At 43.4% G+C, this 25,623-nt stretch overlaps 1 long non-coding RNA gene across 2 annotated transcripts; it reads right to left on the bottom strand.

Moving 5' to 3' along the window:
• Window positions 1-515: 515 nt before the first annotated feature.
• LOC133369951 (uncharacterized) lies at window positions 516-17,749 on the bottom strand. Of its 2 annotated transcripts, XR_009759035.1 has the most exons (4): window positions 17,599-17,749; window positions 16,669-16,847; window positions 7,823-8,012; window positions 516-985 (listed from the first exon to the last, which is right to left on the bottom strand). It is a non-coding gene; the product is annotated as an uncharacterized LOC133369951 (long non-coding RNA). The 2 variants fall into 2 exon arrangements; XR_009759034.1 differs by lacking the exon at window positions 7,823-8,012 and having other exon boundaries at window positions 17,599-17,748.
• Between the last annotated feature and the right edge of the window lie 7,874 nt (window positions 17,750-25,623).

Here is a 25,623-nt window from a genome sequence, read left to right as displayed (position 1 = left end):
CCACAAATATCACAGGCCGCAGGTTCCCCCACCTCTGTCCGTGGTCAAGAAACCTGAACTACAGGAGGAGCAATTCAATTTTGTTTGTATGTTAATGAGAAACTACCTCATTTGCACTTTTTGAAAAAATATGCAAATTGAAATTAGCAACCCTTCAAAATTTGCACTTTTCCAAATTCTGCACTTTTGGGGGGGAAATGCTGAAATCAGCAATCCTTTGAAATTTCCACTTCTCCAAATTCTGCAATGCAGCTCTCCAACCACTGTGTCCAAAAATAAATAGGGGAAATAACATACAAAAATGCATTATATAAGGGAACATTGCTTGCAAAAAGTGTCTATTAGTCAAAACTGCACACAAAAATGTGTTTTATTAGGAGAAATTAGCACTAAAATGCTGACATGAGGATTTTTTTAAAAAAAGCTTGCAAATTCCTGTGAAAATGTGAACTGTCTTTAAGATTGAAAAAAAATGAGAAACTCAGAACCAAAACTGACAGATTCTTTCATTCCTATACTGTACAAGCACAGGTTTATTTTACTTGTCAGATCTACATTTCCACAAAACCAAAACAAAAGTAAAGGGAGCCTGCTGCCATTTGCTTTACACATCCTTTCGCTGAAGCTCATACGCTGATCCTCCACCATCAGGAGCTGAGCTGAGCTAAGAACTGGAACATCGGGGTGGGGCGGGGCTTGTTTTCTTTGTGGCAACTTCTGTGTCTCCCAGTGTATGCAGAGCAGAAGGGGGGGAGTAGCTCTTTAATCTTCACCCAAAAGGCTACCAAACTGTCTGGCTCCACATTATCTCATAATCCATGCAAGCTATTTGGAGATGGTACAGAGAACTGCTGCAAGTGGATGAGGAAAGGTCAAGTTGGTTTCTTAGCAACTGTTTGCCAACTGGACTAGCAGGAGGGGGACCCTCCTGGTTGCTATGATGGTTGCTGTGATACAGCCAGTATTAAAGAGCCGGGATGAGTGGCTAGAAAAGAAGGTAGGAATAGACAGGTTAGGCTGCTACAGGTGTCATGTTGATCCCTCTTTCAGACCAGCTGCTTGCTGTCTCTGTGCTACCAGCATGTCTTTCTCTTTCAGATTAGAATCCTCATTCTAGCTCATAACGCTGAAAATAACAGTCACCTGTTAATTACAGTGCCAAAGGCTGCAATGCAGGCTGTAGCTTCGATGTCAGTGGGGCAGTGAATCCGCTCTGGGTTTTGATCTGAACATTCAAGGAGCTGTCCAACACCTTGGACAGCTTGAATGTTCAGACTAAAGCCCAGAACGGATTCACTGCCCCACTGACAATGGAGCCACCAGTCTGAACTGAAAAGTTGTCTCGTTAAGACTGTAGCATTTGCTGGTAGATGCTGAACTGTTAACAGGATCCCTGTTGAAGGAGCACACTTTACCCTAGATATAATCACACTGTGACTTTGGGTTTAGGAAAACAATAACATTTGCTTATTTTTATTGTAGGAAGTATATCCTTGATAGGAAAGATCCTAGCTTTAGCTATCTAAAGTCGGAGATGCAAAAAGACATGCTTCTCTTCCATCTCTGCAGGAAAGAGAGAGACAAAGGAAAGATGTCTCCACACCCAAGGTGGGACAAAGAAGAGGGGAGGAACAGGAAATGATGTCAGCAACCCTAACTGTATCAGTTTACAAACCTGGAGGAAGGTCAGCGCAGGCTAGGTCAGAAGGACAGTCTAGGAAGCTTTGAGATTCCCCTCTCTATCTACCCTTTCCCCATGCAGACCCCATCAAGCTGAGTTGCATCCCAACACTTCCAGCAAAGATCATTGCTGAGCTGCATTAAGTGATCTTGAATATATGCTTCCACATTGGAAAAACAGCACAAGCAGTTCAATCCTATGCATGTTTTCTCAGGAGTAAGTCATGCCATCTTCAGTGGGGCTTGTTCCCATGGAAGCAAGCACAGAATTTCAGTCTCAATATTTATGGTAGGTGTGGGGAACCTTTGGCCCTCCAGATGATGCTGAACTACAATTCACATCAGCCCTGGCTACTGGGCCATGCTCGGTAGGGTTGATGGGAGTTGTAGTTCAGCAATATCTGGAGGGCCAAAAGTTCCCCATTCCTTATTTATGAGATAGAACAAGAGTGAGAAACCTGTGGCCCTCCAGATGTTGCTGGACTACAACTCCCACCATCCCTCACCATTGGCTATGTTGGCTGGAGCTGATGGAAGTTGGAGTCCAACAACTTCTGGAGGGCTACAAATATTGCGCTAGATCAAGGCTGCTTGTACCCTGTTAGCACATCCCCTTAAGTCAAGCCTAAGATCTGGCTGGCTTGCTTGATCAAAGCAAAGAAGCTCAGGTACCAAGGGGCAAATCCATCAATGTCCGTTTCTCTCGGTGTCTCATTTTTCCAATCTCAAATTCAGTTTGCCACATTTCTGCCTCAATTTGCTATTTTTAAAATGGCCTCATGAAAATTCACCAGCGTTTTAGTGTGTGACTCTTAACAGATAACATAACTATGCAATTATGCCTAATATATACAGTTTGCAATGGCCCACCAATATAATGAATTTTTGTGTGTAATTTTCACAAATGTATGCATTTTTACGCACACTTCTCCTGATGTGCACATTTTTGTTCACATCTTTTGGCTGGAGAATGGCTCCACAGAACTTGGAGAAAGGCACATTTTCTAAGGGTAGCTGCATTTCAGTTTCTGCACTGCTTTGGGAAGTGTGAATTAGGCCCAAATGAATCTCTTCCCCATCCCGCACCTCAGGGCCACCGTAGACATTATGCTCTGCAGGAAGCTGCCTTATACAGAGTCACACCAATGGTCCACCTAGCTCAGTACTGTCTATATTGCCTGGCAATGTTTCAGTCAAGGTTCTCTGCCAGCCCTACCTGGAGATGCCACTGGAGACTGAAGCAAAGCAGATGCTCTGCCATTGACTATGGCCCTTCCCCTATGTTAAATGTGTGCATGTATTTAACATGTCTATTTGTTTTTTCTTGAGCAATAGCTGCTCCAGGGGGAGCTGTGCAATCAGGATTAAGACTGCAGGGTGGGGAGGGGAAAGTAACTCTTTCTGCCCATGCCATGATTCCATAGCTTAATTATGTGCTGAGTGAAGAAGTACTTTCTTTTGTCTCTCCTAAATTTCCCAACATCAGGACAGGCTAGGTCAAAATATGCGCTACAAATTGACTTTTTCAGGGGAGCAACACTTCAGCCTTTCAATTACAACTCTTATTTCTTTCGCTCTCTGAACCTTTCTGCTTTGACCATGTCAAGTAGCTGGCGTTGGAGAGCAGCTTGTTGTTACTGTCAATGATAAACGTCAAACATATCGATGAGTCAGTCAATGGGTCTATCTCCCAAGCTGCTTCCAAGCCATTTTGGACTCTTATGTTTTTCATGCACAGAAAAGTCTTTTGTCCCTCCCAATACCCTCTCCTTTGCAGGCAAATCCTTTGTCCCTATCTGTGCTACATCCCAGTTATTTTGTCATCCTGATTTTTTTTTTAAATGGCTGTATCCTTGAGGCCCTGTGTTATTTTCATTTTTAGCAAATGTTTACCCTGCTTTTTGAATATGTGAAAGCACCTCTTGGGGCGATGGATCACAATCAGATGATTGTGCTTTGTGTAAAGAGGGGGCTTCTTTTGTCTGCCCTGAATTTACTGGCAATTATCGGGTGACCCTGAGAGAGGGAGGGGGAGAACAGTGAAGGCTGCTCCATTAGGGCATGTGGGGCACTGCCCCCAACCTCAGTTTGCCAGCTGCCACATGCCTGCCTTCCTGCTTACAGGGGATGGCACTGCCTGTCAGCTTCTCTCTCTCATTGGATCCCTTGTAGAAATCAACAGGGAGAAGGATGAGGGCAAAACTACAATTTGGCTCTGCCTGTCATGGGTAGGGATGGGCGAGAAATTTGTTTCTGTTTGCATTTAAAGCTGAATTTATCAAATCCGCACTTTCCAAAGCAACACGAGAACCGAAACAGAGCCGTCCTTCAAAATTTACACTTATTTAAATTTTGCGATGCAGTTCTCCAACTAAGCAATGTTTGCAAAAATGCATATATTAGGAGAAAGTGTGCATAAAAATGAATATATGCATGAAAATTACATACAAAAATGCATTACATTTGGAGAAATGCTTGCAAAAATGTGTATATTCATCAAAACTGCATCCTAGAATGTGTTTAGTAGGAGAAATTCTCGCTAAAATGCTGGATAATTTTTATGGGGATTTTTAAAAACAAAAATTTGTAAATTGCAGCAGAAATGTGGAGAACCGAATTTAAGATTGGAAAAAATGAGAAACGGAGAGAACCAAAACTGACAGATCCTTCCATCCCTAGTCTTTGGCTCTGGCTCCACCTTCTCTTTGGGCTCCCTGCCTTCTGCCTCACCAGTCCCAATGGGCACCTCTGGAGGAGAACCTCTACTCACTATCTTTGCTTGCTCCCTAAGTTGAAAGACACCAAGCTGCTGAAAGATGTGTATAGCATCCAGAGCTTGGAAAAGTTACTTTTTTGAACTACAACTCCCATCAGCCCAATCCAGAGGCCATGCTGGCTGGGGCTGATGGGAGTTGTAGTTTAAAAAAGGTAACTTTTCCAAGCTCTGATAGCATCTAGGGATGAGAGAGACATTCCATTCTACCTGATTCACACTTTCCAAAAGAGTATGTGACTGAAACACAGCCATTCTTCAAGATTTGCACTTCTTTGAATTTTGCGATGAGGTTCTCCAGCCAAGTAACTGTCATGCCTAGCCCTGACCTGCTACCAGACATGGAGTCCTCAGAGGATGAATCAAACACCTTGCAGGCCGAGGACTGTGAAGAGCAGGCAGGGACCCCTGAATCCAATGCTGAGGATCCCCTTGAGGGAATCTCTGGGTTGATATCTGATGAAGAACCCTTAGAAGTGTCAGAGGAGGAGGTGGAGTGCCCCTGAAGTTCTCAAGAGCACCAGTGTCAAAAGCTTGGGGTCCAGGCTGAAGAATATGCATCTACAGACCCAGAGTTGTCAGTCTCCTTGTGAATAAAAAAAAAATCCTTCACTGCCAGCACCTGTTGGGATGTGGATTAGGAGACCAGGATATATCAGGCATTCCTCTTCCAGTTGTAAGAAGCATCATAGGTCTCTGACTCCTAGTGTTGCACCTTGCCAGAACTGCCTGCAGAAGTGGCCTTGGACTAGGGTTACCAAGTCTGTGGTGTCTGCCTGGAGACTCTGGTTTTTGAGGATCCTCTCTGGGTGAGTCACCTTGATCTCTGGACTCTTAGCTTTTTTAAAAAAAATTAAGTTTCTAGGTGGTCTGGTTCAAAAGATATAAACTAAAATGCTCCCCCCAACTTCTGTTAGTACCGGCTGCTCTAATCCCTGTCTTTCAGGTTTGCAGCCAGTAAGTGAAGTCATGGTTGTGATTGACAAGATTTATTGACCCCCAGGCAATAGCTAAACCCCATTTCAAGTTCTGAAAACAGTTTCCTTTTCCTACTTGTGTCACATCAGGAATTCAGTAAATATACAGCTTTCAGCAGCATAAAGAGTACTTTCTCTGTATAGGATTGGGACTTTCTTCTGAGTAATATACTTTTCTAATTAAGGAGTCAAACAAGTTAAATTTTACTGGCCTGTTGAAGAGGGCAGTTTATTTCTTATTCATAACCTGTTTTGAAAACATTCGCAATATGAAATGTTTCTGGGAGTAAAGCTGCAATGCTAATTCCACATACCTTGAATTCTGTAGGACTTACTTTTGAGTAGACATGGTTAGGATTGTGGTGAAACTCAATGGGACTTTTGAGTGAACATAGAAAAGGATTGTATTATAAATCTTTCTCTCCCCCTCCGATCCTTTTTTTTTTTTTAAGCAGCTAGGCAGGGCTTACTTAGGTGTCACTGCTTTTATTTGGAAGGAAACTAATACTTTTTAAAAAAAATGTTCTGCAACAGCCAACTGGTTTTGACAATAAACTATTATATGGGGTGTATTTATTTTTACATCTCCAGTGTGTGTGTGTGTGTGTGTGTGTGTGTGTGTGTGTGTGTGTGTGTGTGTGTGTGTGTGTGTGGAATATTTCCAACTCTATGAGATAGGGTTGGAAACCAAGGCAGCTCACAACAAGAAATAAAGCCATTTAAAATCCAGTAACCATAAAACTAGTATAAAACAGTTGCAAAACAGCTTAAAGTGGCAAAATTCTGAATTTTGGATTGGGTGAGTGAAGTTCCTTATCACTGAATTGCAGTCCTGTGCATGCTTCCCTGTCTGACTAAGCCCCATTGAATACATTGGGAATTGCTTCTGAGTAAACATGCATAGGATTGCACTATAAATATCATTACAGGTTGTGTAAATAATAAACATATTTGACATTCATGCTTATATAAATATTTCTTCATGCTATGTCTTGTTATATATCTGATTTCACACTATGATTGTAAATTATTATTTCCTCTACATTTTCAGTGTGCCCTTCTTTGGGGTGGTCATGGTGCCCCTCTGTTGTTTTCACCCTGAGGGGTAGATTAGGTACATAGCCCATGGTCACCCAGTAAACTTTGTAGCTTATTTGTATTTTAAAATTTAATTAAAATGATTAATATGCAGACAAAGTTTATGAAGTAATGCAGATCCGTGTAATATATTTAAAGCACATCCAACTTGCATTTAAAGTCCATGACTTCCCCCAAAGAATTGTGGGAAATGTAGTTTCCCCCTCACAGTTATAGTTCCCACCATCCTTAACAAACTACAGTTCCCAAGAATCTGTGATGGGATTCATGTGCTTCAAATGTATGTTGAATGTGCTTTAAATGTATGGTGTGGATCTGCCCTAGTATGCTGTGCATTCATTCGTGAATTGAAGAAACAATATTAAAAGATACTTTTTTAACAGGGGAAGGGCTGTAACTCAGTGGTAGGGCACATGCTTTGCTGGCAAAGGTCCAAAATCCAATATCTGGGAGAGATTATTGCCTGGAATCCTGGAGAGCCAATGCTAGTCCATGTCATCAGTACTGAGCTAAATCATACCAAAGGGCCTGACTAGGTTATAAGGCAGATTCCTTTGTGCCTAAAAGAGGAAACAGACCCAAGGGCCACAGTGACTTCGAAATTTATTTATGTATTTTTATTTACAACATTTATATGCTGCCTTATTGTAAAAAACCTCAAAGTTGTTTATAGAAGGAATTAAAACAATAAAATTATTGGCAAAAACAGTTAAAGACAGGTATTTTAAAACTTTCAAAATAATAAAACCAATAATGAGTTAAAAACAGATAAAAAACATAATAGTTTCTACATGCGTGGGTAGGCTTGCCTAAACAAAAATGTTTTTAGCAGGTGCTGAAAAGAGTACCATGAAGGCACCTAACGCAATAAGCAGAGGTCCAAAGTGTAGGTACTGCCACACTAAAGGATTGATTTCTTACAAGAGCAGAACAAGTACTATGTGGAACCCATAACATGGAAAGTGCACCTTGAACTTGGCCTGGCAGCAAATTGGTTTCAGATTTCAGAGCACATGTATTATGTGCTGATAGAGTCTCACTCATGTCAGCAATCGTGCTGCAGCATTCTGCACTAACTGTAGCTCCTGGGTCAGGTTGTACTGCATGGGGATTTCTGTGACCTTGGCTGACTGGCTGCCATTATTTTTTTAGTTTTAGTTAGGAACCCTGACTAGTTGTGGGATGCTGAGTTTTCTGTCTTACTCATAGAAATCTTGTTGTGGTTGATATGGTATTGCACTTAGGAAATCATCACTGTCTTTTGTTTTTGTTTTTCTGTTTGCATTTCATTTACCTTTGACCTTACTCCCTTACATCCATTGAAGCAACAACAGTGGTTCCATGTGGTCAGCTCAACCTCTTTAAACCTGATGATGATGCACCTTGTTGTTTGCATGATGATTTGTTTCTTGTCCAATAGTAGTAAAAGAGAATTCACATACTGGAAAGTGTGGCTTCAATTGTTGTTGTTCCTAGTCTACCGCCTGTGAAGGTAGACCAAACAAAGTGTGTTTTCTCTCTGTCAGTTATTACTTACTGGAGTTGAATTGGCTGTCAAAGTGAGTTTATAGCAGCCCACAGAGTAGGCAGGAAAGAGTAGAGAATCTTCTTAACTCTTACCCATTCCTCAAACCTCTCTCTGCAGTGAAGGGTTAAGTTTGTAAAGAAGTTAAAAGGCAGGATTCCATGCAGGGAGTTGCCAACCCTGCATTGATATGGATATCATTGGAGAGGATCCCTAGTCAAGCCTTACCAACAGCACAGTCCTAACAATATCTACTGAGAAGTAGTCCTGCTTAGTCCCTTAGTAAGTGTGTTTAGAATTGCAGCCTTCAGGGGCATCCATCTTTACTCCTGAGTGCTCCCATCTAACATCTCCACAACACTAGGCTCCTTTCTTCCTACAATGGCCTTCTAGTGACTGGCCTGGCCTGAGGGCACTTAAACCCTTCTTGCCAGAGCAAGTAGGCTAGAATAAATGTTTCTTACCCAGGCGCTCTAAGCAGGTGAGAGGAATGATCGAGTTACTTCAGCTAGACCTGGAAACACCTTCATTTAGCTAAGATTTCTATCTTAATTTCCAATCAGAGAATTTTTTTGTTGGAGTGATATGCTCCAAGCAACAGTGGTTCATGCTTAATGTATCATGCTTAATGACATCATTAGGGCCCACCTCTATGACCTCACTAGGGCACACTCCCCACGTGACATCACTAGGGCCTGCCCCTGAAATCTCAGGGTTTGGGATGCTTCTGACCTGGCAACCCAACCTTGGACTATTGCCTGTCTCTGGATCACATTTGGGCCTAGTCTGATTCTCTGTGTTTGACCTTGCTTTGTTTATTTATATTTATTTATTTATTACATTTATATACCGCCCCATACCAGAAGTTCTCTGGGTGGTTTACAGCAATTAAAAACATTAAAAACAAATATACAAATTTTAAAACACAAAAAACAATTTAAAAACACAATTTAAAATATTGGACTGTGCTGTATCTCTGCAACCCTGCTTCTATTGGCGAGTACTAGGGTGAAGGCTTATATCTTCTACAACTGAGACCTTAGTCCCTGAGGGTATCCCCTGGAGCATGACAGCGATGTTACTAGGGAACAGTGGTGCATAAAAATGCATATATGTGAAAGTAGCACTCAAAATGCATTATATTAGGGAAAGTTGCTTGCAAAAATGTGTCAGGAAAAATTTGCACTAAAATTCCAATGAATTTTCATGAGGGCTTTTTTTAAAAAAATCACATACTGATATGGAGAATGGAATTTAAGATTGGGGGGGAAATGAATTTGAGAGGAACTGAAATGGGCAGAGTCACCCATCCCTAATTGCAACCAATTTGATTCGAACCAAGTCTGTTGGTAGGAAAGCTATTTTAAAAAGAAACAAGTTGGACTTGCTCAGGTGCCTTTAACTGCAGCCTGATGTGCAGAAATAAACAGGCAGAACATTCCCCCATCACAGTAGGGTGTTCAGACAATCCCTCCCAAATTCATTCAACAAACAAATGAGGAAGGTGAAAAGGCCCCACAAACTGCCCCTGCCACACCCATAAGTCATGAACCCTGCTGCCCACAGTTTCTGCACACAGCAGAAGGGGCTCATGCAAGGTCTGACATATTCACATAGAGCCTCTTCTCATGATGGTCAAATACACAGGTGGGTGAAGAAGACACTGACTGCCAAGATCCTGACTTTTTACCTTAGGAACACAGGAAGCTGCCTGATACTTAGTCAGATCACTGGTTCATCTGGTTCAGCATTGTATACATGGACATGCAACGGCTCTCCAGGTTTTCAGATAGGGAAGCTTCCCAGCCTTACCTGGAGATGCCAAGCAGTGAACCTGGGGCCGCCTTAGGGATGGGCGAGAAATTCGATTCAGTTCGCATTTCAAGCCAAATCTACCAAATTTGCACTTTCCAAAACAATATGAGAGCTGAAAAACAGCCATCCTTCAACGTTCGCACTTATTTGAGTTTTGCAATGCACTTTGCCAACCAATGTTTACAAAAATTCATGTATCGGGGGAGTGTGCATAAAAATGAATATGTGAGTGAAAACTACATACAGAAATGCATTAAATGATTAAAAATGCTTGCAAAAAAGTGTACATTAGTCAAAACTGCCTGCAAAAATGTGTTTATTCAGATAAATTTGCACTAAAATGCTGGAGAATGAGTTTTTTTTGTTTTTTTAAAGCAAATATCTGCAGAAATGTGGAGAACTGATTTAAAGACAGGAAATGAGAAACAGAGAATGAAATTGACCAATATTTCCATCCCTAGACCTTCTGCACACAAAGCAGAAGATCTACCACCAGGCTGTGGCCCTTCCTCCTTATATGTTCCTTGAATGCATGGATGTGTCTGTTAGAACCTCCTCCCTTTTAAAAAAAATCTCCATGCTGTGAAAAGTTACACATGATAAATGTTTGCATGAGATGGCTAGTAGGGGAAAGAGAAAAAGTATGGGAAAGGGCCATAGATCAGTGGCAGAGCATCTGTGGAGCAGGGCCTTCAGCCTCTGCTCTGCAGGTCTACCCTAACCAGTGGAGACTGGTGGCTCTGATGTCAGTGGGACAGTGAATCCACTCCAGGTTTTACGTTGAACTTTCAAGGAGCTGTCCAAGGTGCTGAAAGCTCTCTGCTGAGCCCAAGAATACCACTGCTGCTACTTTTATCTTCTCTTTCATATTCTTGGAGGGATTCACCTTCACTTTTCTCCATTTTTCTTCTTTCCCATTTTCAATTTTTTCCTTACTAATTATCCAATTGGTTTTTAGATATTGGTTTCAAGAAAGCTTATGCCATAATAAGTCTTTAAGGTGACACAAGGTTCTCTCTGGCTACTCCTCCAACCCAGAGGGCCCAACCTGATGCCCTTGAGGCCTTCACCTGGTGCCCATGAATCAGCCTCTGAGCCTCCCACCTCCACCACTTACTGTCCTCTTGGACATGAGATGGTAAAGGTAATTACTTTTTTCTCCCTTGAAAAGCACAAAGAGCTAAAAGAGGAAGTTGGAAGAGGGACACTCTTGTACGCTCAACTCTATGCATTGTTCAAGGCTCGGATTGATTAGACTAGATCTGACTTTTACCCGGATCTCTTGGAAAAATGAAGTCTGTGCATGTGTGGTTTTTCTCTTTCTGAATGTTGGTGGGGCAGATCTGAGGGGAAGAGAAGTGACTAGATGGTGTGGCACCCATGGCACTTGCTCAAACATCCACATGTGCCCATGGGCTACAAAAGTTGACAAAGCCTACCCTACCCTAATAAGAGAGTGGATCCAGATTTTCCCTCCCCCCACGGACCACTTGAACATTGCTGAGGGTGTTGGCAGATCACTTAATGATTTTTCAACCTGTTGTAGCAGTTGTAATGTGCTGTGCTACATGCTGTATGGTTTTCAATTGTATTTTTATAGACATCTTGTGGGCCACCTGAATGAGGTTTATGGACCACTGGTGGTCTGCAGACCACAGTTTGGGAACCCCTCCAGTAAGATGCTTTTGTTTGTTGTCATGTTGAATACTAAACCCTGATATATATATTTTTACAAATAAAGCAGGGAGGGAGGAGGGAAGGAACTGGCAACCTCCTCTGTTGGGCACCAATGCAAAGGGGGGTCACTAACTCAGCAGAGAGGTGCCTGTCCTGCTGAAGCCTTCCCTAAGCAGCCTGCAAATAAAGATAGTTCCTGCCACTTTCTGCAAAGATTAAATGAGCAGCAAGGGGGGTTTTTGTATGAAGCGGGACAGACCTATAATGAGGAACAGAGGGATAACAGGTGCAGAAAGGAAATGCCGGATCAATACCCACAATCCAATTCATTAGCTGGCTTTTAAAGAGACACAAACAACCTGTCAATACCCCTGTACTCATCCGAAGCCCATTTACTCTTAACTGATGGTCATTTGGCTGAGTTTGACAGGCAGAAATTGGATTTCCAGAGGCCTTGCCTACATGTATCTTCTATAAGGGATGGGGGGTGGAGAACCTGGCATGTTGAAGGCCTGTAACTAGGGAAGCTGCAGTAAGCAGAGACAGAAGCCAGCACATGGAGTTCCTAGCCAAAAACAAAACAGGGGGCTGACTAATACCTTTGTATCAGATGGGGCTCTTTGGTCATAGCTCAGTGGAAGAATATCTGCTTGGCCATACAGAAGGTCTCAGGTTCAATCCCCGGCAGCTCCAGATAGGGCTGGGACAGGTTCCCACCTGTAAGCCCTGGAGAGCTACTGCCAGTCAGTGTAGACATTACTGAGCTAGATGGACCAATGGTCTGACTTGGTATAAGGCAACTTCCTATGTTCTGAAGATCTGCATGAAAAGAGATCTTCTACACAGAAAAGTGCTCCCAAATTTATGTGAAGAAGAGGTACACTTTGACCCCACATGCATGCTCACTGATATTAGTGATGAATTAATATTTTTCATTATAAAAATGCCAGTATAAATAACAGAAAGGAAGGAGAAGAACAAAATCTAAAGCTCAAACAAAACACAACATTTTGAAAAATTGGTATCATGGAAAGTACAGAGCTATTAGGAAGGTTCTAATATGTGGTCAACCTGTTATTCCAGCCTCTTGGACCCCTTCTTTTTAGATCCCTGCAACTCCCAAAATGCGCTAACAATCCATCTCTCTTCCCAGGGAACTCTGGGAATTGTAGCTCTGTGAGAGCAACAGGGGTCTCCTTACAACTCCCAGCACCCTTAACAAGCTACGTTTCCCAGGATTCCTTGGGGAAAGCCATGGCTGTTTAGAGAGGTGTAAGAGTGCTTAAATGTATAGTCAGTGGAGACTGGTGGCTCCAATGTCAGTGGGGCAGTGAATTTGCTCTGGGATCTAGTCTGAACTTCAAGGGGCTGTACAAGATTCTTTCAGTACCTTGGACAGCTCCTTGAAAGTTTGCACTAAAACCTGGAGCAGATTCACTGCTCCACTGACATCGGAGCCACCAGTCTCCACTGTGTATGGTGTTTATGAGATCTCAGTTTAGGGACCCTCGTTTGGCAGAGATACTGTACAATCTCAGAAGGTTGGATCAAGACAGGCATAGTGACAGATGAGTTCAGTTTAAAGGTAAAGAACCCTAAGAAGGGAGAGTATGAACCCTGAAGCTGCCATCAATCTGGACAGCAGACTGAGGAGGCACCTGGCCGCATGGCCTTTCCCACCATGGTGAGATGGATAGCATTTCTTTTAAAATTGTATCAGTTATTCCTAAAGTTGCATCTGTTCTCTGTTTCACTTTGCCAACCGACCACCAACATTCTGCAGTTGTTGAGCATGCCCAGCCCTCATTAGGCTGTTTTGTATCTGTTCGTTTTTGTCTTCTTAGGGCAGTGGTAGCCAACATGTTGTCCTCCAGGTGTTGCTGGACTACAGTTCTCATCATCCCTAACTGTTGGCCATGCTGGCTGGGGCTGATGGGGGTTGTGTTCCAACAACATTTGGAGGGGACCACATTGGCTACTCCAGTCTAAGGGCTTCTTTTGAAAAAGTACTTCTGCAAACCTCAGGGTTCCCCCTCTTGTTTCTCCATGGTGCCTTTTTGTCTTAATTTTTATTGGCACTCACCACCTGAATTTGCTAATAAAAGGAGTGACTAAAGAGACAGGCATGGCTGTTCTCATTTGCATCTGGCTACCTTAAGCATGGCTAGAGCCTGGAAAGTTCATTTTAAAAAGGCACTAATTCTAATTTAATCTCAAAGTGTCTAAAAATGAATTAATTCCAGTTCACATTTGTCTCTTTACAAAACAACCTAGTTTGATTCACATTCAGTTCACAGTTCAATTCAAGTGCATCCAATGATACAAGCTGCAGTGCTGAAGTATAAAATAGACTTAAGAATGCTAAGAAAACATCCAAACACACTCCACACAGCAGAATGCGAATGGTTTCATTTATTTTTTATGTTTCTCAACAATTACTATCTTTTTAAGCATAAAGGCCCAACAGTTTTGAAAAATTATGTGTAAGAGAATGAACTTGATGAACTAGGGCTGCAATCCAATGCACACTTACCTGCAAGGAAGTCCCATTGAACCCAATGGAGCTTACATCTGAGTAGACATGTATTGGATTGCAGCCTAGAATGGTTCAAAGTTCTACTCCAAAATGAATTTAATTCACAATCAGTTTGCTGGGCGTTATAGGAACGACTTTCACGTGTAGTTTAGAGATGTTTGAACTAGTGCAGTGAACTTCCTTAAACTGAGCTAGTTCATTCCAAGCATTGGGCATGACTTAAGTAAGGGATTCAGTGGGCACTTGAGCCATGGGTTGGATTCAGTTACGTCCTACTCAGAATAGACCCACTGAAAGTAATAAACCTAAGTTAGTCTTGTCTGTTAATTTCAAAAGGTCTACTCTGAGTAGGACCAGTGCGGAATACCACCCCATGTCATCAAGACCCTACACTCACAAGCCTGATGGCTCCACTATGCAACATAACACTCTGCTAGCCCATCTATTCGACCCAGTTAGTAAATGGGAGCCGAGAGCATGATAAAAATTACTGATCCTTCCCAATTCCGTAACCCCATTTCCCATAATCTTGTTATGCTGATTGACATGGGATTGGCAGGCAAATGACTCCCTTCTTTACGCTTTGCAGCAACGCTGATTCCCAGCTCACAAACACACTATTAAGGATGCTATTGATTTGGCTTTGGCTGCTGCTTAGTGGTAATTGAAAACTCCTCTGGGCATCAGGAGAGCAGGCAAAATGCTCCTCTGAACACACCCCTTGCCTATGTCAGGCCATGGCTTAGAAGAAAGCAATGCTAACCCTTCTGGTCTTGGTGATGATGAGATACCAAGATATTGGGTATTCTTGTGAATTGCATCTCCTCCTGAATGATGCCTCTTAATGTATTATCTCCTGATGGCTGGATAACATGGTATTGAACTTGTAGTAAGTCCTCATAATCACTGTGGTCTCTTCTGGATAGAGATGGTTTTGCCACAGTTATCCCTACCCTGTATTTATTTTATTTATTAGGACAGTTATTTCCTTCCTTGCAAACAAATCAGAATGAATACTCAAAAAAGACTAGACATACTCTGTAAGCTTTGTGCAAGCAAATCAGGATGAATGCTCAAGAAATAGGTTGTCTGGAGGAGTTCTCTGCCTAATGCTGGATACAACTAGAGATGTCAGAAGGCACTGCTTTCCAGTCTGCCCTCTATTTGTCACATGCAGTACTGTTTCCATTCTACTGCAGTTCATCTTCCACTAAAAACTACACTATCCATCTTGCCATCCATTGTGGTGAAGTTACATAACTTGTGGAATTAATTACACAAATTAGTTGTGATTTTTTTTTCTATCCCATTCATTTCAATGCAAAGAAAATGCAATGGAAGTGTGTGCGTGTGCATGCATGCATGTGTGTAACATAATCAGTTATGTATCATTTGTGGAAAGCAACAAGAACAGTGAATACTGATCATATCTGCTGGATTGATTTCCTTTTCGGACCTGGGACAGATAAGCAAAACCAGCCATTTCTAGTTTATTTTCATTGGAATTCTCTGATGTCCCTAGATACCAGCCATTGTCAACCTCACAAAATAAATGGCTGCTGGAATGAAGAGGTCTTCAGTAACTGGTGAAAAACATTGAGGGAGGAGGCTAGCCACATTTCACAAGGCAAAGTGCTCCACATTCTGAGTGCAACCACTGAGAAGGCCCTGCCTGTTGTCCCACCTGGCTGTGCTTCTTAGAGAACGGGCAGGATAATATGGGAGGAGGAGAGAATTCATGAAGAATTCCTGGACCTTGACTATTTAGGCCTTTAAAGATAATCCCCAACACTTTGAATGGTCCCTGGCAGGGGTGTAGTGGTCAGGGATCTCAGGGGGTCTTAGACCTCTTACTTTTTTGGGAGCAGGGTCCCAGCCAGACCCCTTTGACTCCTATAAGAATAAAAGCAGAATGTGCTAGCCACCGAGAAGAACCTTCTAAAATGCTTCCTTGTCCTTTCCTGCTGATTGGAGCCAATCATAGTGAAAAGAGGTGAGTCAGCCACTGAGAAGATTCTTCTTAGTAGCTAACACACTCCCTTTTCATGCTGATTGGCTCTTAGGAATGTCTGCTATTGTGTTAGAAAATGTGTGTGGGAAGGACTGAAGAGTGTGGAGATGATGACAGAGGACAATCTAGCAAGTGAGGGGGTGTGGCTGTGAGGGGGCGTGGCATGACTATAACAAAGGGACCCTGCACTTTTGAATTTGCCACTACACTACTGAAAGTAAACTGATAAACTAGTGTAGCTGTCGCAAGAGCGGTGTAACATAATCTTTGGTAACATCCCCAGTCTCTCTCTCTCTCTCTCTCTCTCTCTCTCTCATTAATCTAATCTTATCTAATCTGTCTAAATTTCACTGACTTTCCATCTGTTACATAGTCCAATTCCAGGTGCTACTTTTAACTAGGGATAGAAGAACGATTTTAAGTGGGGTGGTTCAAATATGCATTCACCCCTCCTCAAATTAAAGCAGCCCCAATTTAAGGCAAACATAACTCCTCTCCAAACATTGCACTATGTCTCTGCCTATTCCTGCCATCCCTGCAACTACCCCCTCCCCAAGCCAAAGGGGGGGGTCTTACCTTGGAGAAAGTGGCAGATGGGGAGGGGGTTCTCTCAGCACAGCAGAAGTTCCACAGAGACTCCACTCAACCAGCAGCTGATGGACAGTGCATTTTTTCTCTCCCCAGGGACGGGAGGTTGTTTGCCCCCAAGGAGAAAGGTCTGTCTTTGAGTCACTAGGATGCACTGTGCATCGTTTCTAGGGATAATTGAGGGATTTGATTAGACTTCTGTGAATCCCATTGTGGACTGACCTGCTCAGCACACAATGGAGCAATGGATGGATTGGAACAGAACTGGCCATCTCCGTATACAGTTTGTGGCTGAAAGAATATACCCAATTGCATTTTAATATAATGGAAAGGGACTGCCTTCAAGTCGATCCTGACTTTTGGCAACCCTATGAATAGGGTTTTCATGGTAAGCAGTATTCAGAGGGGGTTTACCATTGCCTCCCTCTGAGGCTAGTCCTCTCCAGCTGGCTAGGGTCTGCTCAGCTTGCCACAGCTGCTCAAGCCAGACCCTTCCTTGTCCGCAACTGCCAGCTGGGGGCAACTGGGCTCCTTGGGACTCTGCAGCTTGCCCACAGCTGTACAGGTGGCAGGGCACGTAACCCCTGAGCCACTCACTGTAGGGGTGATCTTTAGCTGGCCCTTGACACCCAGGAGACACGAGCAGGGATTTGAACAAGCTTTGACTGAAAAAGTGACCAGGAATCTTTAAAAAGTAATATCTATGCCACCGCAGTTGCAGAACTGTTCTTCCGCTGTCCTTATATTACCTGCTGAAGCCCTTCTATCTCCGGCAGTTTTCTGCCTGTTCCATTAACAGACCTTGCCCATCTGAGCTGCAAAACTGCACTGGCTCTCTGCCTTCCCCCTCTGTCTTCCCCCTGCAGCTTAGGGCTTGGCTTGCTCGGGTGAGTCATTTTGAGTCTTGGAAAAAAATACCTTTTCTGCAATGCATCTGCTCTCTGAGGCAGACAGATGTCTGGATTGTGTTGCCTGATCTTTGGTGGGGAGCTGGCCATTGGAGCATGATGACACGAGGGGAGGAATTGGGGCTCCTCTGTCTCTTAACAGCCAGAGCAGAGGACCTTTGGACCTTTCTCCCTTGACTGGTGTGCCAGATTTGCAACCTGGAGTGGAGACAAAGCTGTAGCCAGGGTGGTGCGGGTGAGTGCACTGCCCCATCTGGAGCACCGACTTGTGGATTGTAACTGTAAGATCAACAGCTTCCATTAAAAAAAAAAAGAATTGGGGGTGGGGAGTAGAATAGCTTCTTCATTTTTTATAAAGCCTCTTGAATTACTATGTGAGCCTAGCAGAGGGCTTAAACAGGATAAGGTGTACCTTAAGGAGGTTGTTTCTTTAAGGAAGATGTCTTTAATGCAGTGTTCTTCAACCTTGGGTCCCCAGAGGTTGCTAGACTACAACTAACAAATATGCTATATTCTCAACCTATTTCTAGACAAAACCTGATGGCTGTAATACCAGTGAATATATTTGCAAATTTTAATCCAAGGAAAAAAGTTGAACCTTGTCATGAATGTGAAAAGGAAAAATAAGAATACCAAAATAACTACAGAAGTACAAATCTTAAAGAAAAGCTGGATAATGCAGAAATTTCCAAACACTAGATCCATGAACTGTAAAAAATATAATGTATCCACAGAATGTACAAAAACATGCAATAATGGATTACATTCATTTTGCTCAGAGCAGACCCATTAAAATTAATGAACTAAAGTTAGTTATGACCATTATTTTCATTGGGTCTACCGTGAGTAAAAGTTAGAAGAATTACAGCCATTTATGAAAAAGAAGAACAAACTCAGCATAGTGCTGGAAATGTTCTCAATATTCTTCAGTGGCCTTCCAGGAACACCTGGAATGCCAGGCGCATTTTGGCTTGGTCAGCCTTTCCCAGTATTCTTGTGCTGCAGTTCCTTCTGCATGAGTACTAGGGTTGCCAGGCCCATCCTCCAAGAGGTCTTCTGTATCTTTAAAGGTTGTGCAGGGGGAAGGGAGAATTCCACCTTGTGGTTTTTCCCATTGCAGTGTGGCAAGAACACCTGCACTTGGCTGACTTTCTCTTCTCCTAAATATACAGGATCAGTCTGAAGCCATGAAATGGGCAACCCTAATGAGTACATAAATATCATCCTTGCTGCTAGCAAGGTGAATGGTCAATGACTTCAGTTTGCAGAATCGCCAGTGTTCAAATGTAGAACCTAGTAGCCATATGTGACCGATGGGGGTTGTAGACCAACAACATCTGTGGACCCAAGGATGAAGAAGGCTTTGTATTTAAGCACCAGTGTGGTAGCCATAAGCATGAGGGAACTGGAGGCAGGCTGGCAAAGGAAGGATGGAGTGCTCTGTCTCTCCTTAGTGCCCAGCATAGAAATGCAGCCAGCTGCTACAGGGTGGCCTGAGCTCTCCATCCATTCTCTGACAGCCCCCAGCAGGCTAGTAAAAACCGCTGCAGGCTAGTAACTTTTGTGGACTTATGTACAGTATAGAGCTGATGTAAACACAAACACAGTGCCAGCAAACTGCAATTTCTCATGAAGGCAAGGCTCATTCTGAACTTCTGCTAACAGACTGGAGGACCATTCCAGTTTTCTGCCGCAACTTTAACCTAAAGGATGAACAACCTGTTGGATTTTAAAACAGTTGGGTCAATTTCTGCAGAGTAAATGACCAACATTGTAGTGTATGGAGTACTGGCTTCAGCATTGCATACCTTTGGGGAGGCCTGGACAGTCATCCTTGGTGCAAAAAGGATTTTTACAAGCATTTTCCCTATTTTAATCTGAAATGTGGAAAGATAAGGAATAAGCCTTGGAATTCCAGTCACAGAATGGAAACATATTTTCGGGTGTAACCAGATCAAAGATATAATTTGTTGCCTGCTGCATTGTCCCTTGTATTTGGACCCTAGGAAAAACTTTTTGTCACATATTATCCAGATGTGTTTGGACCAACTGCTGCAAGAAGTGGTAGTAGAACTTTTAGCCAATAAATATTTATTTATTACATATTTGGTAGCCCAGTTTGCACTGGCAGCCAAGACACTGCGGGCTTGCCATATCAAGAATTATGATGTATTATAAAACTTTTGTGTTTAAGGCCTGAGTGCCCAACCTTTTAATGGAGGGTAATAACTGACTGTTTTTTAATAGTTTTGATGAGTTTTATAAAATTTTATAAAATCATGTTTTATTTTAACAAGAATGTTGGAGAAAGGTTCATTTTATAATTTTTTGTTCATATTATTAAGGCCTTTGGCTATACACAATAAAATTATATTTGATTCGATTTCCTGCAAGGTCTTGTTGATGCCATGATGGAAAATTCTCTCTCAGCCTGTAAACTTGGCAGTTAAACCAAGCCACAGCAGTATTTGGAGGTGCTGTGGGTAGAGGACTAGTCTGCCCAAGGAGGTGATGTTCAACCCATTCTAAATAGGTTTGCACTCCCCCTTAAGCAGGGTTGGAGCAGCCTTTTCAGCCTGAGGGCCACATGCCCTTCTGGGCAACCTTCCAAGGGCCACATGCCAGTGGTGGATGGGACCAGAGGCAAGAGTGGTCAGAGCAACAAATGTGAATTTTCCTTTGTACAGTAGGCTAGTTTCAGCACAAACTCGCATACTGATCTCTGATATGTGTCCAGCCAAGCGAGAATTATCAGTGTTTAAGGATGCATTTGAGCCAGGCAAAAACACTCAAGGAAGGTGCAAAGCAGGGCCAGTGAGGGATGTGGCCTGGGGAGAGGAACAGTGGGTTGGAGAGAGATCCAAGGGCCAGAATGAGGGGCCTGGGGGCCACATTTGGCCCCCAAGTTTGAGGTTCCTCATCCCTGCCCTAAATGCTCCTGCTCACTTGGGTGATCATTTACACTTCCCCAAAAAAGGATCTAAGCTGGGGGACAGTGCTTTAGGCCACAGCACTTCAACCTTGGGTCCCCAGATGTTGATGGAGTACAAATTCCATCATCCCTGACCATTGACAAAGCTGGCTGGAGATGAGATGGGAGATGAAATCCAACAACATCTGGGGACCCATGGTCTGAGAGCCCTGCTCTAGGCCACAAAAGCCACTTGGGCCTCCAGCGCCAAAGCTTGATCTTGCAGCAAGGGAAAGACCTGAATCCCAAAGAACAGTAGCAAAGGACGCGAACACAATTTTAACAAAGCAGTCCCCTAAAGCACAATACAGGCATTGATTTACCGGGGAGTGGACAGTTGTCATGTATGTTGTTGGATTACCACTCCCTGGTCACATTGACACCATGCATTTAAAAGCCCTCTTATACTGCTTTACCAGTCATGGCTTCCCCAAAGAATCCTGGGAACTGTGGTTTGTTAAGGATGTTGGGAACTATAGCTCTGTGAGGGGGCTTCCAAGAACTCCCAGCACCCTTCATGAACAACAGTTCCCAGGATTTTTGGGGGGAAAGCCATGGCAATGAAATGGGTAAATTAATGCTTTCAATGCATGGTGTGGATGTGACCATTCTTGGGCATGCTGGCTGTTGGAGTCCAACAACAGCTGGAGGGCTACAGGTTAGCTGCTCCTGGCCAAGGAGATCCCCCTCTTATTTGAACGACCTGCAGAGATTGGGCACTTCCCAGAATTCTGTGGAATTGTTTGGCTTCATAATAAAATGCACTTAAGATCAAGAGGTTGCAAGAGAGAAAGGACAGGATGAGTGGGTTGCAGAAAAGTGAGTAAACTGCTCCTCTTGTTCTTCTTCCACTTGGCCAGGGCCATTGGTCTCCCTCTCCTAAGAGCTCTGCATTGCCATTAAGCTAACAAGGGCAAATTCTCCTGCTGTTGACCTTTAAGATTGCAGTAATTTATCTGGTGTTTACCCACAGTGACATGCGATCCCTGCTGGGGATTTAATTATTAACCCAGATTGCTCCAATAAAGTTGCAGGGTGGCAGTTACTCTGTGGTATTTATAATCAGGTATAAACATCTTTCTCATACCATATGTTTGCCTTATTTTCTTCTTCTTAATTTGTCCTAGTCCAATCGCTGTGTGGCCAGATAGCAAGCTGAGCATGAAGAAGCTTTCTGGGTGCATGCTAGCAAAATGACAGCTATGCCCAATCAAGGTGTTTTCTTTTCTTTTTCTTTCTTCCTTTTTTTTTTTTAGGATGTCACAAATTTTGCTTTGGCTTCCTCCAGTCAATCTGATTGTTCATATTGATTTTATTTATTTATTTATTACATTTATATACTGCACCATAGCCAAAGCTCTCTGGGTGGTTTACAGCAATTGAAAACAATAAAAACAAATATACAAATTTTAAGACACAATTTAAAATTTTTTAAAAACAATTTAAAAACACATGCTAAAATCCCTGGGAGAAGAGGAAAGTCTTGACCTGGTGCCAGAAAGATAACAGTGTTGGCGCCAGGTGCACCTCATAAGGGAGATCATTCCATAATTTGGGGGCCACCACTGAGAAGGCCCTTTCCCTTGTTGCCAGCCTCCAAGCTTCCTTTATGGTAGGTACCCGGAGGAGGGCCTTAGATGTTGAGTGTGCAGGTGGGTTCATGTTGGGAGAGGCGTTCCATCAGGTATTGTGGTCCTAAGCCGTGTAAGGCTTTATATTTATTTATTTATTGTATTTGTATACTGCCCCATAGCCGAAGCTCTCTGAGCGGTTTACAGTAACTAAAAACATTAAAAACAAATATACAAATTTAAAACACATCTTTTAAAAACAATTTAAAACACAATTTAAAAAATTTAAAACAATTTAAAAAACACATGCTAAAATTGTGCAGGCAATGCAGGATTAAACCTTGTGACATCAGCTGATGGCCAGGTGGCTGTGGTTTTGGGGGAAATTGCCTCATGAGCAAAATTGGAGCCTCTGGAGGCCACTATTGGCTGGCATTTTCCTACCCCTGACATAGTGCTTTAACTGCACAAAACAATATTTCCGGTACGTGCTGCAATCCCGCCTACTAAATACAATCTTTGGAGACACACTTAGGAGTTCCTAGTCCTCACTAAACTAAAATCCTTGATGTGCCTCTCTATTTGTGGGTATACTGTTAAAGGAACAAAAGCTACAGATACTGCTATTAATGGCTTACTGTCCAAGAAACAAGTGTCCAATCTGTTTCAAGCCGAGCCTTTAACTGGGGGCAGAATCCATAGCATCCCTCTCACACAGCAAACAGAGGTCGTCTTGGAGACTCCAAGACCTGAAGCAGATAACTTCTCCAGTTCCTGCCTGTGAATGGTACTGTAGATTCTGCCCTTGATAAAAAGCACTAGTTGAAGTGTTCAGGCAGGGCATTTGTGTCTCGGACAGCAGTAAACCATTGATACTACTTATGTGGTGCTAAGGTGGCCATCCATGCATCATTAAAAAAGAGGAAATGCATCACTAAACAGGGGAACAAAAGGGCACAGATAAGCACAAAAACTTTGTATGTGATAGATCAGTGGTTCTCAACCTTTTTTGCTCCATTCCCCCCTTTCACCATTGTTCAGAATATAATTCCCCCTTTCCCAAGATAGTCTCTCATAGCGTGTTGACGTTTCGCAAGTGACGGTGGTGTTTCTCGTGAGAGAAAAATTTCTTAGTTTATATTATAACAGAATTTCTTGGAGCACTTTCTGGTCTTTAAATAATAATTTAATTTTGCAAATGAAAATAATGCTGCATGTTCAAGAATCGATTTTAATCTGTGACATTCAATAAACTTTATTGAATGTCGCAGATTAAATTAAAAACAAACTACAATTTTACAGATTGTACATAATCTACAGGACATCACACTTTGCTGAATAGTGTTCCCAATTCCCCCCCAGAACCCTAAAATCCCCCCCCGGGGGGAATTCCCCCCTTGTTGAGAACCCATGCTATAGATGTAAGTTTAAAAATAATTACTATAATTTAAATAGGAATGTAATTCTTCTAACCACTGTGGTGGGGAGGACCCATGACCAGGTGACCCATGTCCCTGCTCAGTCTCCTGTATGGACGCTTATTGTTGATGGGCAGTTTCAAGGCTCCTGCTGTCCTTTCTTAGTAGAGGACACCTTCAGATAAGGACTTTGCTCTGGCAATCCTTTGAATAGAGGGTTGTCCTCTGTAAAATATGAGACATGGCCACCCTAATGTCCACAGGAAAGGAAGGCTGTTTCTGTTTGCATGTTCTTTTGGGAGTAGTGAGCAAAAACACTTTCCCTCTTGATGCAGACAAACCTATCAAGTAGCCATCTCTGCTGGTGGCCTGTCAAGCCTCCCAGAGCCTCCTGAAGATTGCTTACCCAATCCACCAGTGCCTGGCATGGAGTTACACTGGAACTAAGAGCCAAGGCAAATGAGATGTAGGTAGAAGCTGCCTGGACTCTAGAGCCCCAAAGCCTGAAACTCAAAAGAAAGGGTTTGGTACATGGGAAGCTGCCTTATACCAAATCAGACTATTGGTCCATCTAGCTCAATATTGTCTGCACTGACTGGCAGTGGCTCTCCAGGGTTTGAGACAGGAAGTCTCTCCCAGCCCTACCTGGAGATGCTGGGGATTGAACCTGGGACCTTCTGCATGCAAAGCAAATGATCTTCCCCATCATAAGGTAGGGCTTGGCAATGTCATGAGGCAAGGGCTGGTGATGTCAAAGAGTGGCCAGATCTTGAAAGTCAAAAATGAGATATGTGGGTTGAATAAGACTGGAAACCTCTTCATGACTGATGTGCAAGACACTTATTGAAGCACATTCCCCAGCTACATATGCTTCTTGGCCCAGCAGGTTAAAGACAGAAGGGCAGTGCTTATTTGTAGAAATGTTGATGCCTCATGTCCGATAGTTGATGTCATGTTCTCTGGCCTCAATCCATGTAGTTCAGAGGGAGACTCATAAAGGGAGGAGGTGTTTCCTGGGTAGCCATCTCCCTTCCACTCTGAGGCCTTCCAAGCCAAAGGATCTTGCTTTGCCTCAGAGGGCATCCCACCCCCAAGATCTGTCTCCACCATTTCAGTGCTCTAGGAGCAGGGCCAGCGCCAGAGGGCAGCCAGGTCTGGCCCTGGCTGAGGGTCCCTGAAGTCCAGAGACACCCCTGAAGGGACCCTCCTTAGGGTGGGAGGGTAGCATTCCCTTGGTCCATGGCAGCATCAGTTCCTGAGCTTGCCACGGATCATGGAGGAGCTCCCAGGCACCCCTAATAGATTCAGTGTGTGAGCTTTAATAAGCCCGCACGCATGCCCCACCTACCTCTCCTGTTGCCGTAAATGCCATGTGCACTATATGCACATGCCTGCCATCGAGCAGCAGGGGCTTCCCTAAGGAGCTGCTGCCCTCCTGCCATCTTGGTTGATGGCAGGCATGCACACTACACGTGCACGTCATTCACATGGGACTATGTGACATGAGAGGTAGGTGGAATGTGTGGGTGGGTGCCATGGGCCCTGGGTAGGCTGGTGCCCAAGGGCCCAGTCATACCTGGCGCCAGCCCTGTCTAGGACCCAGTGGCTGCAGAATTGGCCAATGACCCTTTGATAAGTAGACCATTCTTCAAGGGCACAGGACTAACAGCATGTCCAAACCATCCAGCCTTCATAAGGCCCCAGAAAGTGAACAGTCTGTGAGACAACAGGTCGCCTTGGGCGAGCTCCAGTCACCACCTACCTCCGTGGCAACCAACAAACTACAGTTTACAGGATTCCTGGGGGGCGGGGGGAGAGCCATCACTGTTTAGTGGTATGATGCTACTTTAAGTGTATAGTGCAGATGGGGCCACAGTGGAAAAATACATTAAAATCCAAGATTATACACATCCCAAAGGTAATTCCTTGCAGGACCTGAATCCAAGTTTGGCACAGGATTAGGGACTCTGTACCCCAGACTTGCCAAGTGACTCACAGAGCTACAGTTCTCAGAGTTCCCTGGGAAGAGGGACTGGCTTTGTGAGGGGAATGGGGTCTCCTAACAATTCCCGGCA

The sequence above is a fragment of the Rhineura floridana genome, chromosome 14 (assembly GCF_030035675.1).
Source record: "Rhineura floridana isolate rRhiFlo1 chromosome 14, rRhiFlo1.hap2, whole genome shotgun sequence".
Taxonomy (NCBI): Eukaryota; Metazoa; Chordata; class Lepidosauria; order Squamata; family Rhineuridae; genus Rhineura; species Rhineura floridana.
Note: the sequence above shows the minus strand (reverse complement) of the source record. Positions and strands in the feature narration are given on the sequence as shown.